Raw genomic sequence first — 16,031 nt, forward strand, 5'->3', positions numbered from 1 at the left:
AGCGCAGCTGTAGAACCGCCAGCCACTGGTGCTCCAGGCAGCGCAGTAAGAGGGCAGGGAACGGGGGAGGGGGTTGGATAGAGGGCAGGGGAGTTCAGGGGGTGGTTAGGGGTTGGGCCTGTCAGAGGGCGGGGAACGGGGGGTGTTGAATGGGGGCAGGGGTCCTGGGGGGCAGTCAGGAATAAGAGGAGGGGTTGGATGGGGCAGTGGGGGGCAGTCAAGGGTAAGGGTTCCAGGGGCGGTCAGGGGACAGGGACTGTGGGTGGATCGAAGGGACAGGAGTCCCGGGGGGGGCCGTAAGGGAACAGGGGGCCATCAGGAAATGGGGGCTGGGCCACGTCTGGCTGTTTGTGGAGGCACAGCCTCCCCTAACCGGCCCTTCATACAATTTCCGAAACCCAATGCGGCCCTCAGGCCAAAAAGTTTGCCTGACCCTGCAGTAGAGCGTCAGGCCCAAAGAGCCTAACTTTAGCTTGGTCCAGTCTCTTATGCTGCAGAGATCCACTGCACACAAGCAGCAAAGGGATGATGTTTGCTTGCAGATTGTGTGAAGGGCGTTGCATCCTCTAGCCTTGACACAGTGCTGTGAACTTGTCAGTGATCTCACAATGTAACTAGCCCCTGCCCTGGTCAGCACTCTGAGAGGAGATCTCTACGGAATAACTGAAGTGCTGGCGTGGGTGGCTCAATAGCTATCACGCCTTCATTTCAGTCACTACTCAGTTCCACAACCAGGTGTGAAGCGAGACCTTGCGGCTGGAAGTGCCAGCTTTTGGATGGCATGAAGCACTGAGGTCCATGGCAATTTTGGCAAAAGTGATTGGTATGGTATTTTGTCCTAGCCATACTCTAATTTAGGCAATTCAGATCTGCTTTTCAAAATCCCCCCTTCAGTTTCCGCTGGCTGCAGTATCCTTCACTTCATGCTGGGTAGTATAGCTGGGAACCACCAGCAACAGATTGACTGCTGCTCTCCAGCGTGATCTATGATGGGGTTACTCCTTTTGAGATTAGTCACTGTATAGATGTTGAGGCACAAAGGCTGAGTCATAAACAGCAGGAGAGTCAGCAGGCACAGACTGTAATCATTTCCTCAATATCCAGCTACATAGTCACTTGATGCAGAAAAGACTGCCATTTGCACATCGGCATCTGTAGCCACAATCCTACTCACAAGGCATAATACTGTCATCAGGTTGATGAAGGACAACCACAACTTTATGCACCTCAACTGCTGTGTCATGTTGCTGTGTATTGTTAAACAACCACTCCAGAGGTAGCTGCATTTCAGGACTGATGGCTGTGCGGAGTAAGTTTATTTGTTTACTAGTGGCTAGATAGTGACTAGCCTCTGGAAGAGGCAGAGGAGTAAGAAGCCAGGCTCCCAGGGGATTCAGCAGCATTAGCACCATAGTCATCACTCCTCCCTAGAGCTCCAAGGGCTCCTCTACCCTTGAGATCTTGGGTATGCTGTAATTTGAGCTCACTGACTTCTAGTTTACTCACATGCTAATGCAGACACTCACCAAGTGTGAAAATGCTAATGTAGACAGTCACAAACCTTTGTTCCTGGCCCTGGTTCACCCTAGAACTCTGCCTAGGTGAATCTATGACCAGAAACAAGCATTTCTTTCCTGAACCAAACATTTGTGGAGTGTCTATGGCCTACACTTACAGATTTTTCTGGTATATCTATGCCGGCAAAGCCGACCTAACCTAGACGCAGCTTATACCATTGTAGCTACACCAGAAAAACCCCATCTAGCATAGATGCAGCTCATACTGGTGTAGCTACACCAAGAAACCCCCTCTTAGTGTAGACACAGCTATACCCATAAAGTGCTCCCACAGATCTACACTAGGAGTGTTTAGCTGATATAGCTGAACCAGTTTACGATACTGACAAAGGGTGGATGGAGCTTATACTGGTAAAACAGTCCTAGTGCCACTATACCTTATTCCAACCCCTCTGCTCCCGAGAGAAACTAGCTATACTGATAAAAATGAAGTTTTGCTAATATACCTGCTTCTACACTAGGGGCTTTTCCTGTCAGTTAGGGATCACACCTCTTCATAGCCCTGACCAACATAGCTATACCGGCAGAAAGTTTAGTACACATATGGTCCTAGTGTAGACATGGCATATGCCAGTACAGTAACTCCTCACTTAAAGCTGTCCTGGTTAATGTTGTTTCGTTGTTACCTCACTGATCAATTAGGGAACATGCTCGTTTAAAGTTGTGCAATGCTCCCTTGTAACATTGCTTGGCGACCGCCTGTTTTGTCCACTGCTTGCAGAAAGAGCAGCCCATTGCAGCTAGCTGGTGGGGGCTAGGAACCAGGGTGGACTGGCAGTCCCCCTATCAGCTCCTTGCTCCCTGCCCAGCAGGCTACCAATTGCGGGAAGTTCAGCTGTCCCTCCCTCTATTGCCATGTGCTGCTCCTGCCCTCTGCTTTGGAGCTGCTCCCGGGAGCCTCCTGCTTGCTGTGCAGAGGGCGGGTGGGGGTGGGAGGGGAGAAGAAGGGGGCTAATGTCAGGCTGTCCCCCTCCCCCCTGCTCCTGCCCCCCACTTACCCCATCTCTATAGAGCACGGGAGGACACGACAGGGCTCAGGACGGAGGGAACTTGTTGGCAGCAGCTGCTGTCTCAAATTGCTGATATACTTAAAAAAGGCAATGTACTTACAGTGGGGTCAGCATACTTAAAGGGGCAATGTGCCTCTCTCTCTCACACACACACACACACATACAGAGTGTGTCTCTCTGTCTGTCTCCCCTCCTTCCATTTGTGCTGCCTTGTCATGTGTGAGGCTACATTAACAACAATGTATTAACCCTTGAGGGCTCAGCCGAGTGCTAGTTCATCATTTAGCAGTAAGGCATTCCCTGGGAAATATCCCACCCTCTTCCACCCTTTGACTTCACCACCTCAACCAAGCTTCACAATCATCATTGTTGTTGTTTGTTTAAAACTTATACTGTGTGTGTGTGTGTGTATAGTCTTTTGTCTGGTGAAAAACATTTCCCTAGAACCTAACCCCACCCCCATTTACCTTAATTCTAATTGGGACATTGGATTCACTTAACATCGTTTCACTTAAAGTCTCATTTTTCAGGAATGTAACTACAACGTTAAGGGAGGAGTTACTGTATCGCTATAGCAGCAAAACCCTCCTAGTGTAGATGCAGCTTATAGTGGCAAAAGAGTACTTTGCCAGTATAAGTTTATACCTAATTTGGCAAGAAAAATAAGCAATACTGGCAAAAGCACTTTTACATCAGTGTAACTGGGTTGTACACTAAGGCTTTTGCCAGCACAGAAATATTATAAAAAAAACCCAACATCTAAGTGATGTTACTATACTGGCAAGAGTTTCTAGTGTAGATCTGGCGGGTGCTAGAATTCACAGTCCTGTTAGTTAGCTCACTGAGCTCAGGTTACAGCACAACCAGAATCTCTAAAATAGGTACACTCCACTATGCCTCTCAGAGCTCCTGCCTGACCAGCATGCCTCGACCCAGCCCCAAAGCAGAGCTATAGTTACACAGTCCAGTCCCAAGTCCCTGTGACACTTAGGCCTCTTCCACACATAACAGTGTTACTTTAACTATACCAGGGTAGTCAAAGCAGCAAAATGCCCCTAGTGTGGCTGCAGTTATATCGGTATAAAGGTGCTTTATATTGGCATATCTGTTCCCATTTGGAAATGGGAATAAGCTGCACTGGTATAAATCACACACACCCTCCCAGAAAAAATTATAACTGTAAAACTTCTCAGTATAGGCCAGGCCTTAATGATCCTTTGGGGTGAGATGTGTTAGTAACATAATTTGCTGTAGAGCCTGTTTAAAAGTTCATATAGAAAATGAGGTGCAAATTATCAATTGCTGCTTCTGGTTCTGAGGTCTGTCTTGGTTTGTTGTCTTTCTGCTGTTGCTGCTGCTCAAAGCTCTATTTAGTCTCTCTCTTGCATCCTCCTCTCTCCCTGTCTACTCATTCTGTCCTTGTTTCATTTACCTGGCAGGTGTAGCAATTTCCAGTCCATCAGGGCATTATCTGTCAAGGATGCAATTGGGAAGGGAAACCATTTTCTTATCCTCTTACGGTCACTTTTCTGTCAGCTAGTTTTAGCTATGATTCACAGAGGACGAGCTCATGCGCAAGACCTCATGAATTCAATGAAGAAGAGGATGATAAGTGTCAGAAATGATTAGTGTCAAAACATCTTGGAAGCCAGGATGCAATAAAAGTAACAGCAAACACAAGGCGGCCGTGGATCTGTGCCAAAAACCAGCAGTTTTTATTGGCATGGGAATTGCCCAAACGTTAGTTTTGATCTGCCTGGTTTTCAACCCCAGAGATTTGCTTTTGAATGAACCAAAACAGAGATCAGGTGAAACTACTAAATCTAACCTGATCATGTGGAACTGCAAATTCTATATGGCTTCTAAAATCATACTTGGTTTCAGGGTTGTTCAAAACTTTGCCCAGGTGTGTGAACTTTAGCAAACCTTTCAGACAATGATTATCTGAGTTTTGGGTCTGTAATGAAACCTGAGTTTCACAAGGCATTGAGTTTTACTGTGACTATTTCAGCACAACTGTACTCTCAGGGCTTCTTATGCCAGGGGAAAGATATTTTCTCCATTGTAGTTTGACGTGATATATCTCAAGAAAGATAGCTCTGGGCTGAATGTAGTTCAAATGCTTATTCACATCTAAATATAGTTGAATTTTAAAAACACGTTCATGAACAAAAACACCACAAAAGCTCAGATCACTGTTATTAGAGAGGCCAAACGATCTATTTCTCCATCTTCAGGTAAGTACTTGTATAAAGTTTAATAAACTGTCAAAAGTTTAATGAATTCATATGAAAAATTTACATTAAAATACATTTGTTAATAGTTTTTAATCCCAATTTCTCCATTGTTTTTCTCTAGTTCTAAAAGTTTGGTTGTCCAATCAGGCAACAGAAAAAATATGGTCACACTGTTAAATGACCAATCACACCCCAGAAATGATGAATAATAGATATCAGTAGTTTGCCAACAGCAACCCATTGGGTGGAAATTGTTCACCCAAAGTATTCAGCAAAATTTGCAAACAAGTAGCAATCATGTTTGACTTTACATGTAGAAAACATGCACAGTGACTATTATTCCACTGAATCAACTAACCAGCTCTCTTCACCTTACTCACACCTCCTCCGTCTGGGCAACAGATCACATGAGAACGGTGTTTCTTGGCAGTATGTTTGTGATCAGGACAGAAGTATGGTAGCAGCCTGTAATTCAGCACTTCTGCTCCAAACTTTTAGTGGCTAGGTTTTCATGAGATTTTCTCTCTTGGACTTGACTTCTTGGGAGAAGTGTTCATCAATGGACTGTGTCACCACACAGCAATTCTTCCACAGTGGGGGTGGGGAAGTAATTGGCAAAGAGGAGTACGCTTGGTGCAGAAGCAATGTTATATTCATGGCTACTATGGCACAGGTCGGTGCCACCACTGACTGACAAATAAATTAGGACTCAGAGGCTTGGAGGTGAAATGCACTCTGAGTCACCAATGTGACTCTGACAGCAAGCTGACAGCAGTGAGGGAGCACTGAGCAGTGAGGAGACAGCTGCCTTGCTCCTACAGCAAGTTGACAGCAGTGAGTCACCCCTCATAACCTTTGACAAACCCAATGCTCCATGAGTGCTTCATACTGAAGAGCTGTCCCAGTCCGCCGGGATGGAATATTGATCTGTGTGCTGGGACTGACAGTCTCCTTCCTTGCCATTGTACACATGTCCGGGGTGGTGTGAACATATCCAACCACTTCTCTGTTTGCTTCTTTTGGATGAGAAGCAAAACTAATCTTCTGGCGCTGAGAGGCACTGACAATCTAATAAGAAAAGGAGTACTTGTGGCACCTTAGAGACTAACCAATTTATTTGAGCATAAGCTTAAGCTGTAGCTCACGAAAGCTTATGCTCAAATAAATTGGTTAGTCTCTCAGGTGCCACAAGTACTCCTTTTCTTTTTGCGAATACAGACTAACACGGCTGTTACTCTGAAACCTAACAATCTAATACTACTTTCACCTTATTAAAAGTAGGGAGTTAACCCTGTGTCCTGGTCAGAGTTAGACCTTGCTTATTACATTCTGCCTTTTTATTGTTTTATTGGGTATTTGGGGAAAATGGAGTTGTTAGAGGGTAGGGCAAGAGGTGGAAAATGGTATTGGTTAGCCACTGTGATTGGATTACAACTTGACTTTGTGGTTCTAAGGTTGTGTGTGATTGTTATGTAGGTATGTAATGGCAGGGCAATCTTTTGCATGGGCACCTTTTCATCATTTTATAGAGCCAAATAAAGAATTAAATTATCTCTGAGTCTTTCCCTCCTTTAAAAAGGAAATAAAATCAGATATATTTCCCTCCAGAGGTGGCTGTGTTTCAGTGGTGGGTAATTCTATGTAGAATTATTATTTTAGCATTCGCCATAACATTATAGCTCAGGCTGCAGGTATACATGTCCACATAGCATCAGGGATTTCAGAATATTATCTGAATATTTCTATACCTAATTGGCACTTGCAATTATATCATGTCCATTCATTTGCATATGCAATTACCATGACTGCGAAGGTAATAATGATGATTGTACTCACAAACTAATTGCACAAATGATCATGCTGTTTTGCATGAGTATTTACACATTGAGGTCAGAAACATTTTCTCTTACTTCGGTCAGTAAAGTCACTTTACTTCAGGATTATATAAATCGGAGATCCTATTATTACAATCTTTGGTGCACAGCTTCAGTAAAACTGTGGAATTGTCTGTTTCAAAAATAACTTGTAGGAGGAACAAAGTAATTGAGGTCAGATGCAGCCAGATAGTTGATGAATCATATGCTAGGAACTGCATTAAATGGACAATATCCATCTGGAGATGAGTTTGCAATGTTTTTATCTCAAGCCTTTGTTGCTTGGTGGTTAACTGCACACACTATTTTGGGGAGTACCTCTTGCCTTCTGAGAAGATGCAAGCAATTTTCCTCCAAAAGGAAGATTCTGGTGAGGTTCTTTTATGTTTCATAAAGATATTTTTTCACTCTCTTAGGCTGCTAGTTAGGTAGGGAGAGGGCGGCATTTTGATAAAAACTCAGACAATGCATGTCTCAGTAGGGGTCCCAGATTCTCACTAGCCTATTGTCTCTAATCAACCAATTGGTGTGGCTAATTAAGAGGATACACTACATGATTTTTCATCAACTTCTATGGAGAAAACTGGTTTGTGAGCTAAGATTAATTCACTCTTTTGAGTGCAGGCAGAAAACATCAAAGACGTAAGACACTTGCTTGAATGTGTCTTTAGATGACCTGTCGTGTGTGTGTGTGTGTGTTTTCTTCTGAATGGCAGCCAATTAGAAGGCTTTTTGTAACCAAATCCCATATTGTGTAGTTTTTGTCTAACAGGTATGTTTATAATTTTCTAATTGGTCCCCAGCACCTCATGATCTCATTTTAAATACATCTACCCACAGTTGTCTTTCGTACAGTACTTGTTGGTGTCTCAAAGAAAAAGCCATCACTTTGCTCAATTCTCCTTTGGAAATGCTGGTTGTATTGCATATGTGCATAAGAAATGCCAGAAAAATGCTTGTCGTCTTTGTTGATTTATCATCAGTGTGGGGGGACAGGAAGAAAAGAAATGGGTTTTACTCAAGAAGAATGGGATGTGATAGGCTTTCCCTTTGCTGATGGGTACCAAAGCGTATCCGGCCAACCTGGTACATTCATATAACTAAATTTTAAATCATTGGGTACAGTAATGGGACAGGACTCACCACTATGGTGCCTCCTGCTGACTGTCCTGGGAATTAGCTCTCATTTCACCAGAGTGCCCTCATCTCGTGGTGTCTCACCCGTTGACACTCTTGCTTCCTCCACTAGGACCCACGTTGCTCCCTGGACTGTGTCATCCTCTTCTGGACACAGCCCTATTGCTGTGCCCCACTCAGTTCTCTCCCCCCTTCCAGTAGACCCGGCAGTCCTCAGTCCAGCCACTTGCCTTGGTGGCAAACTGCAGTCTCTGGTCTAGCCACTCGCCTCAGTGGCAAACTGCAGTCCATGCATTGGCCACTCCCCTCAGTGGCAAGTGGGGGAAGCAAAAGGTGGGAGGACCCGGACTCACCTGCTACTCTGGATCCCAACACAGGGACCCTATAGCCGGCAGTCACATACTGCCTTCCTCTGCCATTTGTTCCCCTGGGCCACTTCCCCGCAGCCCTAGCACCTTCTCTGCCCTTGTATCAGGGCCTCAGTCTGGCAGCCATCAGGCTGGAGCTCCTTCTTGCTCCCCGACCCTTCCCAGCACTGCTCTGTCCATGGTACTGTCTCGCTCAACCCACCTACAGGGCAGCCAGACCTCCTCTCTTGGCCTCCAGGGAGAGACTGCCTCTGTTCTGCTCAGCAGCCCTCTCAGCCTGGCCCTGATTGGCTGCTCCATTAAGCCTTCTCTCTATTGGCTGGCTCAATAAGCCCTTCTCTTCTAATTGGCTGGGTTCTGCACAGCCTCCCTAAGGCTGATTTAACTCTTTTGAAAAGTTTGAAAAGCAAATAGGCAAAGGCTATGGGTTTGATTTTTTTTTCACATCACAACTAAGTTGGGGTTTAGCCTTTATTCAGTATTAATGAATTTTCTTGATTTAAATAGACATTGTGACATTAATTTGTGGGCTTGTGTAGGCATTTAACCAAAATTTTTGTTTTCATTAATGTTTGTTCTTTTATTAAAAATTCAAGTTATATTTGGTTTGTTCCATCAATTCCCTTCTGAGGCAGGGTTAAATAACTACTTTTATTTGTGTGCAAAATGCTGGCAGATCAGAGAGAAAGCATATCTCAAGGTATCAACAGGAACTCCTAAAGCACCAACTCCTCCTATGGCTGCCATCATTCTAGAACAAGGAGTGGAACTGAGAAAGGAGCTCAGGCTTCAGGAGGGACCTAGATTTGTAAAGGCCCCAAAGGCTCAGGAATGCAAGGCTGGCAGTGGCTGATGGGAGACGCAGAGCAGAGTCTCAACAAGTAACACTGGCCTTTCCACATGTTTACTGAAACTCGGTTGCTTACAGCTGTGTCTTCATTTGCAGCATGAGGAGATGGTTCTGATTCTAATTCAGATCACTGGATCTGTTCTGTAGTGTAGCCAGGGTGTATACGTGAACCTTTCATGTGTTCCAGCTTACAGTAACATACGTTTTCCTTCCTATATGCAGTACGGATCCAGAATATTTAACATCTGGATTATACAGTGATACCATGAACGCTTCAAAAGCTGTTGATGTGATGAGTCCACAGAAGTGTGCCTGGAATGCTAGTTCTTTTAGTTGTCATCATTGTACACACCGAATCCGTATGCCTTAGCTAGTTTGAGATTGTGCAGAAGATGACAATCTGCCATCATGAATCTTTTAGAATCATTTGAAGCCAATGCATTTTTGTTATGGAAAGAACTGCATTCTGTCGCTTTGAGTTCCAAATGAAATCCCTGACATGGCTAAAAGGGGCACCTCAAAGTGACCGAGTCTTGTATGGTCAATGTAATCTTCACAACACTATAAAATATCTAATATATTTTTGAAAGGACTGACTCTCCAGGCCCAATTCTCCTCTGTTAGCCCAGGTTTCACACCAGTGTAACTCCACCGATGTCAGTGGGGTTATTCTCACTTCACAGCAGTTAAAATAGGGGATGTCAGACCTAGCGATGTTAAGGGGAAGAATCTAACCTGTGCACAGTGAATGGCAAACCCAGCTGCAACTGAGCTCACTTTGCAGCATCTGAGCTGACCCAGTCTCCTGCCTGCATGAGTTCTGCATAAGCCTTACTGGAGTTTTAGTGGACTCTTGCTCATGCTACTGTTCTTTGTCTTGAGCTGTTATATAACGCTGAACAAGACAGAGGTTCCTGTGGGCTTTAGATATTCTCTGAGATGAAAACAATTAAAGGCGTCCAGGCTGAATTCCAGGTGGCATACAAAATCAGAATCTGGCCTTTTAGACATTTCTCTTTACTCTTCTTACAGTTGTAAGACCTGCGGATGTTTTACTTTTCTTTTGTGATGGCAAACTAATTAACCAAATCAATAGTAACGATGCTTTGCTTTCCTGTCTTTTTGTATGGCAATAGCAGTCCACAGAATTATTTCTATACAACTGATTCTGCTTGTCTAGTGCTTGGTTGCAGTTCAAAGGCTGTACCCAGAACTCATTGACTGGTGGCTGGTTACACATGCAAGAACTTATACAAGCTTGTAATTTGAACCCAGATTTCTGATTGGCAGACATAACTCTCCACCACTTAGCTACTGTGGGCATGTCTACACTGCACTTAAAAGCCTGCAGCTGGCCCATGCCAGCTGACTCAGGCGCATGGGGCCGAGGCTAAGAGGCTGCTTAATTGTGGTTTAGACATACAAGCTGGGCCTGGAGCCCGGGCCCTAAGGGAGGTGGGAGGGTCCCAGAGCTGGAGCCAAACCCTGAGCATCTACATTGCAATTAAACAGCCCCTTAGCCCAAACCCCATGAATCCGAGACAGCTGGCATGGGCCAGCTGCAGGCTTTTAATTGCAGTGTGGACATATGCTGTCTCTCTCAGAAATCTGTCAAATCCTAGATACTCAGCTATGCTGTGTATAAAACGGAGCTACTGAAACATATTGCACCCGCTGTGATCTACTCCTTCGAGTGGTTGGTCTGCAGAGGATAACAGCCCACTTCTCATGTAGTCAGTGTTTCAGCTCAAGTGGCATTGCAGTATGCGGCAGTGCTTAAGTTTTAGGATTGAAACCCGCATAATATTGCAGGGGTGAAGTGATTTTGTTGAACTTTTTTTACTTCTATAAAAAGACTTTAGGAAATTGCACACAATAAATTTATTCAAAGAATGTGATTGAGATTGCAAAGGAAAGCACTCAAAGGCCAGAATTAAGGATGTTTGTGCAACTTTAATTGTGTCCCCTTGTGCATATACATTATGATAGTCTCCAGTTACATGATTACACACTATTATTTTCCACAGGATGCTATTTAATGCACAGGGAATGAGGCAGCTGTTCAATATGTCTGTTTATCCTCTGTATATAATGTGTGGTCCCAACCTTATTTACTGCATGTGATCCAAACTGTGCATTGAATACAGAGTTATTAGTTTCCTCATGGGTTTTTCTATGGTGTTTTGTGTGGGCATATGGGGATACCTGGGCACATGCAGACTTTGTGTGTCAGGTTGTTAGAAGAAGTCAGGAAGAGAATACTAGAATGAGAGAGCCAGTGATTTTCTGCTATCTACTCAATAAAATCTGGTTTACATCTTTCTCTCTGTTCAGGCGATTTGCAAACAGACTAAAAGGGCTAAATCCAAGGAATGCATTGTTTGCAGTAGCTCAAGAGAACTCTGTTCACGGTCCTGATGTAAAATGCTTCATGTGTCTAGACAAAAGTTAAAATACCTATTAGATATAAAGGAATTGATTTGGAGCTTAGTGATCAGGAGTAGGTTCAGCAAAATATCTTAAAAAGCCTTTTTAAGGTCCTAATAACTAGTGGTGAACGGCTGAGTGCAAAAGGAAACCCTTTCTGTCCCCAATGTACTTGGCTCTCTGCCACTGGTCCTGTGTCGGGGCGGGGGCAGTCATTTCTGTGGCTTTCCTTGAGTAAAGGGGACATACCCCAGTCAGGAACATAGTCCGTGTTAGATCAGTTATGATTATGGTGGCCATTAGGATTTATGAAGTTCCAGCCAAGATTTCAGCTTGGGCAGTTAGTTATCTACACTCAGAGGCATGGGACATTAGCTAGAGAAGATAACACCTTGAGAGATTTTGATAGTGAGGGCGTAGGATCTAAAGTTTTTATTTTTGTATATTTAAGTAGAAAGACTGAAGGTTACTTATCTTTACTTGTAACCCCCATGCCAAAATGGGGGGCAGGGTGACTCTTCCAGTTCCTCTCTATTCCTTCTGCCCCAGCAGCGATGCCAACATTGATGCCCGATTCATTCTCTCTTTCCAGTGCAACTCCATGCCTTTCTCCATGCTACCCCCACACCTGGGATCCCATCTCCTTAGTTATCCAAGCTACCAATATCTCTGAATTCAAACTCTTCCTAAAGAATCCTTCTCTCTTCCAACCCCGAGTTAGCAAAAAAATGTAACCGTTCCTCTTGGCTTCCCAGTATGTCCCATCTCCTTCTTGGGTTAGACTATACATTCTTTGGGTCACGGATTGTCTACGTTTGACAGATCACTAATAAAAAATACATGCTGGAGTTACATGCTGCTGAACCTGTAAGTTCTTCCCAGACTGTTTGGCTTAGTGTTTGACACCCCTAAAAGCACTCAGTCCCAGGCAGCTAATTGTCATGAAGGCTAACCCTGGTTTGATTATGTTTTAATTGCTAACCAAAGTGCAATGGCATGTCTCCACTTAGAAAGAAACTATAAATCAGCTTGGTGTGGGGAGGGTGGTGGTTGTTGGGTTTTTTATTTTGTTGTCTTGGCAAAGGGTTAACCAAGCAAATTGGCAAGGCGGGGAAGGCTGCAGAGTGGGGAGGTTAAGATCATTTGTACAGTCTGGATTTGCCAGGCTAATCGAAGGGAGATGCATGCTGGACGTAGCTGCATGAGTATGCACCTCTGCAAAAGTCAGCTGCTATTGCTGAGAACACTCTGCCTGCCAGCTCTGGCTTCTCAGATAGGTTGCTTTCAATGCAAGAATAAAAATTAAGACAAAATCCAATGAATCCTGCTACGTCTCATAGTTTTCTCTCTTTTCGAATTTGCTACACATTTATTTTTTCTTCTCAGGAAACGTCACAGAACTCGGATTACGTGTGGAAGTGAAAGCTTCTGCCACAGGACCTCTGGCCTTGAGGGGATCATATGTAGGGCTGAGAAAACAGTCTTGTCTATGCACACTCAGACGTGGGCTTCTCATGCTGCTTAAGAGACAGAATGCGGACAAGGGGCCAACAGAAACTGGAGAATAGCTGTGATGGTCACGGCATATACACAGAGAAAGTATGCTGGTCCCTTAATGGTTTGGAAGTTGTGCTACTGCCATCTCTGCAGTCCCAGCCCTAATGCAGAGCTCTCAAATATACCAGATCATATGAGACATTCTGCAGGTCAGCTGGATAAGGTATCTTGTGGCTGCACAATCAGGCAAAGCAATCTTCCGTTGGTGAAGGGCGTGAGGTTCTCCCTCACAGAATACTCTGTAGGAAAGGGAAGAATGCATTCAGCTCTGCTGTGTATTGTTTACGTTTCTGTGCATGGCACAGCTTTTATTACTGAGTAAAGCTTCCCGTCCTGCTCTAGAGGACTGAGCACATAGTAATCCCCCATTTTACAAATCAATTAACTACGAGGTTGCACAGTGCAACTTCTGGCAGAGCTGGGAACAGAAACCGGGTCTCTATGGATACAGCCCTAAGTCACATCTTGTGACTGCATAATATAGTTAAAGAAAAAAATGCTGCCTTGGGAGCCACTGTACAGGAAGTGAGTGCAACAGAGGCCGAGTCCTGGCTCCACCCTCCCACATGCTGGCCAGCAGAGCTTGCTGGCTATACTGGGGCGGGGGGCAGGGCGAGGTAAGGCCCTGAACCCATTAAAAGGGTAGTTCAAACCACTTCCTCTCTCCTCCAGTGCAGGAGGGATCTCTGGGGGTATTGCATCTCTCTGAGGATGTCCCATGGGCTGCAGCTGAGTGCTGATTGGGCCACAAGCAGCCCGCAGATTGAGAACCACAGGTTGTGGAGACTCTGTGCCCCTGGAGGCTCACCCTATAGGACCCTTAAGGTGGGATCTTTACCAGAGATACGGCCTCGCTGAAAGATAATGCTTTGTCCTGTGATCTTGGTACTGCTCGGACCATGATGTGCTTCTATCAGGCCTTTCCACCCATCTCACTCCCCATCCCCTGCTTGGGTAAAGTTCCCCAGACCCATTCAGAGTCCTCTTCAAGATCAAAAGGAATCATAGAATCATAGAATCATAGAATATCAGGGTTGGAAGGGACCCCAGAAGGTCATCTAGTCCAACCCCCTGCTCAAAGCAGGACCAATTCCCAGTTAAATCATCCCAGCCAGGGCTTTGTCAAGCCTGACCTTAAAAACCTCTAAGGAAGGAGATTCTACCACCTCCCTAGGTAACGCATTCCAGTGTTTCACCACTCTCTTAGTGAAAAAGTTTTTCCTAATATCCAATCTAAACCTCCCCCACTGCAACTTGAGACCATTACTCCTCGTTCTGTCATCTGCTACCATTGAGAACAGTCTAGAGCCATCCTCTTTGGAACCCCCTTTCAGGTAGTTGAAAGCAGCTATCAAATCCCCCCTCATTCTTCTCTTCTTCAGGCTAAACAATCCCAGCTCCCTCAGCCTCTCCTCATAAGTCATGTGTTCTAGACCCCTAATCATTTTTGTTGCCCTTCGCTGGACTCTCTCCAATTTATCCACATCCTTCTTGAAGTGTGGGGCCCAAAACTGGACACAGTACTCCAGATGAGGCCTCACCAATGTCGAATAGAGGGGAACGATCACGTCCCTCGATCTGCTCGCTATGCCCCTACTTATACATCCCAAAATGCCATTGGCCTTCTTGGCAACAAGGGCACACTGCTGACTCATATCCAGCTTCTTGTCCACTGTCACCCCTAGGTCCTTTTCCGCAGAACTGCTGCCTAGCCATTCGGTCCCTAGTCTGTAGCAGTGCATTGGGTTCTTCCGTCCCAAGTGCAGGACCCTGCACTTATCCTTATTGAACCTCATCAGATTTCTTTTGGCCCAATCCTCCAATTTGTCTAGGTCTTTCTGTATCCTATCCCTCCCCTCCAGCGTATCTACCACTCCTCCCAGTTTAGTATCATCCGCAAATTTGCTGAGAGTGCAATCCACACCATCCTCCAGATCATTTATGAAGATATTGAACAAAACTGGCCCCAGGACCGATCCTTGGGGTACTCCACTTGATACTGGCTGCCAACTAGATATGGAGCCATTGAGAGAGATGAGAGAGATGAAGGGACACCCAAATCCCCACTCTGTATAGAAGGGGAAGGTTGCAGCCCATGGATCTTTGCACGGCTCAGGGTGCATAGCAGGTCCTATGAAACTACCGTACATCCTTACTATGGCTTATATTCTGTCCTGGGAACCACATGCTTTTCCCATTTACTTTAGTGGGGGCCAAGTGTGTTTGCATTGGAGAGGCCTGGGTTTGAGAGGGACAATGTCTGCCCTCAGATGCAGAGTTTAGAGAAAAAAGCTCCAATTATGCAGGAAAATATTGCTAAAGGTGAATGTGTTTTCCAGCATCCAGAGATGCTTGGGATGACTCAGGCAGCAAGATGGCACAAAACTCGATAGGAAACTGACTGTCAATCCCTGAGTCTCAATTTCTTAAGGTCTCAAGAACAATCACACCTGTTCTTTCTCAAGTTCTCTTGTCTGAGTCACTGTTTCTGTATACCAGTGTAGGCATGGGTACTGCATAGTTTGATCAGCAAACTTCCGAACAGGAAAGGAGAAAACAAGCCTAGAGCATCGATTTATTTTCCTACCCCTCATGCATGTAACTTCCATTAGTGTGAGTGGCAGTAGCACATGAGTGGGGAGAGAATGGACCACTTTGTTGTTTTAGTCTCTGCAGGAACCTGAGTTTCCACGGTTTCCATAGTTTCACATGATTGGCCTAGTGTGCTTAGTGGAGGGCTCAAAGAAGAATTCAGAAGATGCCCACTGATTTCTTTGCTTTTTTTATTTTTTATTCTTTTTTAACCATGGTAATGCATTTCCTCTAGGGGAAAAAAAAGCACGCTTCATGAGCAAAAAGAGCTTTCGGAGCTTTTAGGTATAGTTTTGGTTTCGCGGTGGAATCTCTTTTCCACCCTGACACGTGTGAGGTGGTGGTTGTCCCCTTCTGGAATCCTAAGTCTGCATAGAACTTGTGTCCATGTCCCAAGACATC

Source organism: Lepidochelys kempii, chromosome 8, assembly GCF_965140285.1.
Source record: "Lepidochelys kempii isolate rLepKem1 chromosome 8, rLepKem1.hap1, whole genome shotgun sequence".
Taxonomy (NCBI): Eukaryota; Metazoa; Chordata; order Testudines; family Cheloniidae; genus Lepidochelys; species Lepidochelys kempii.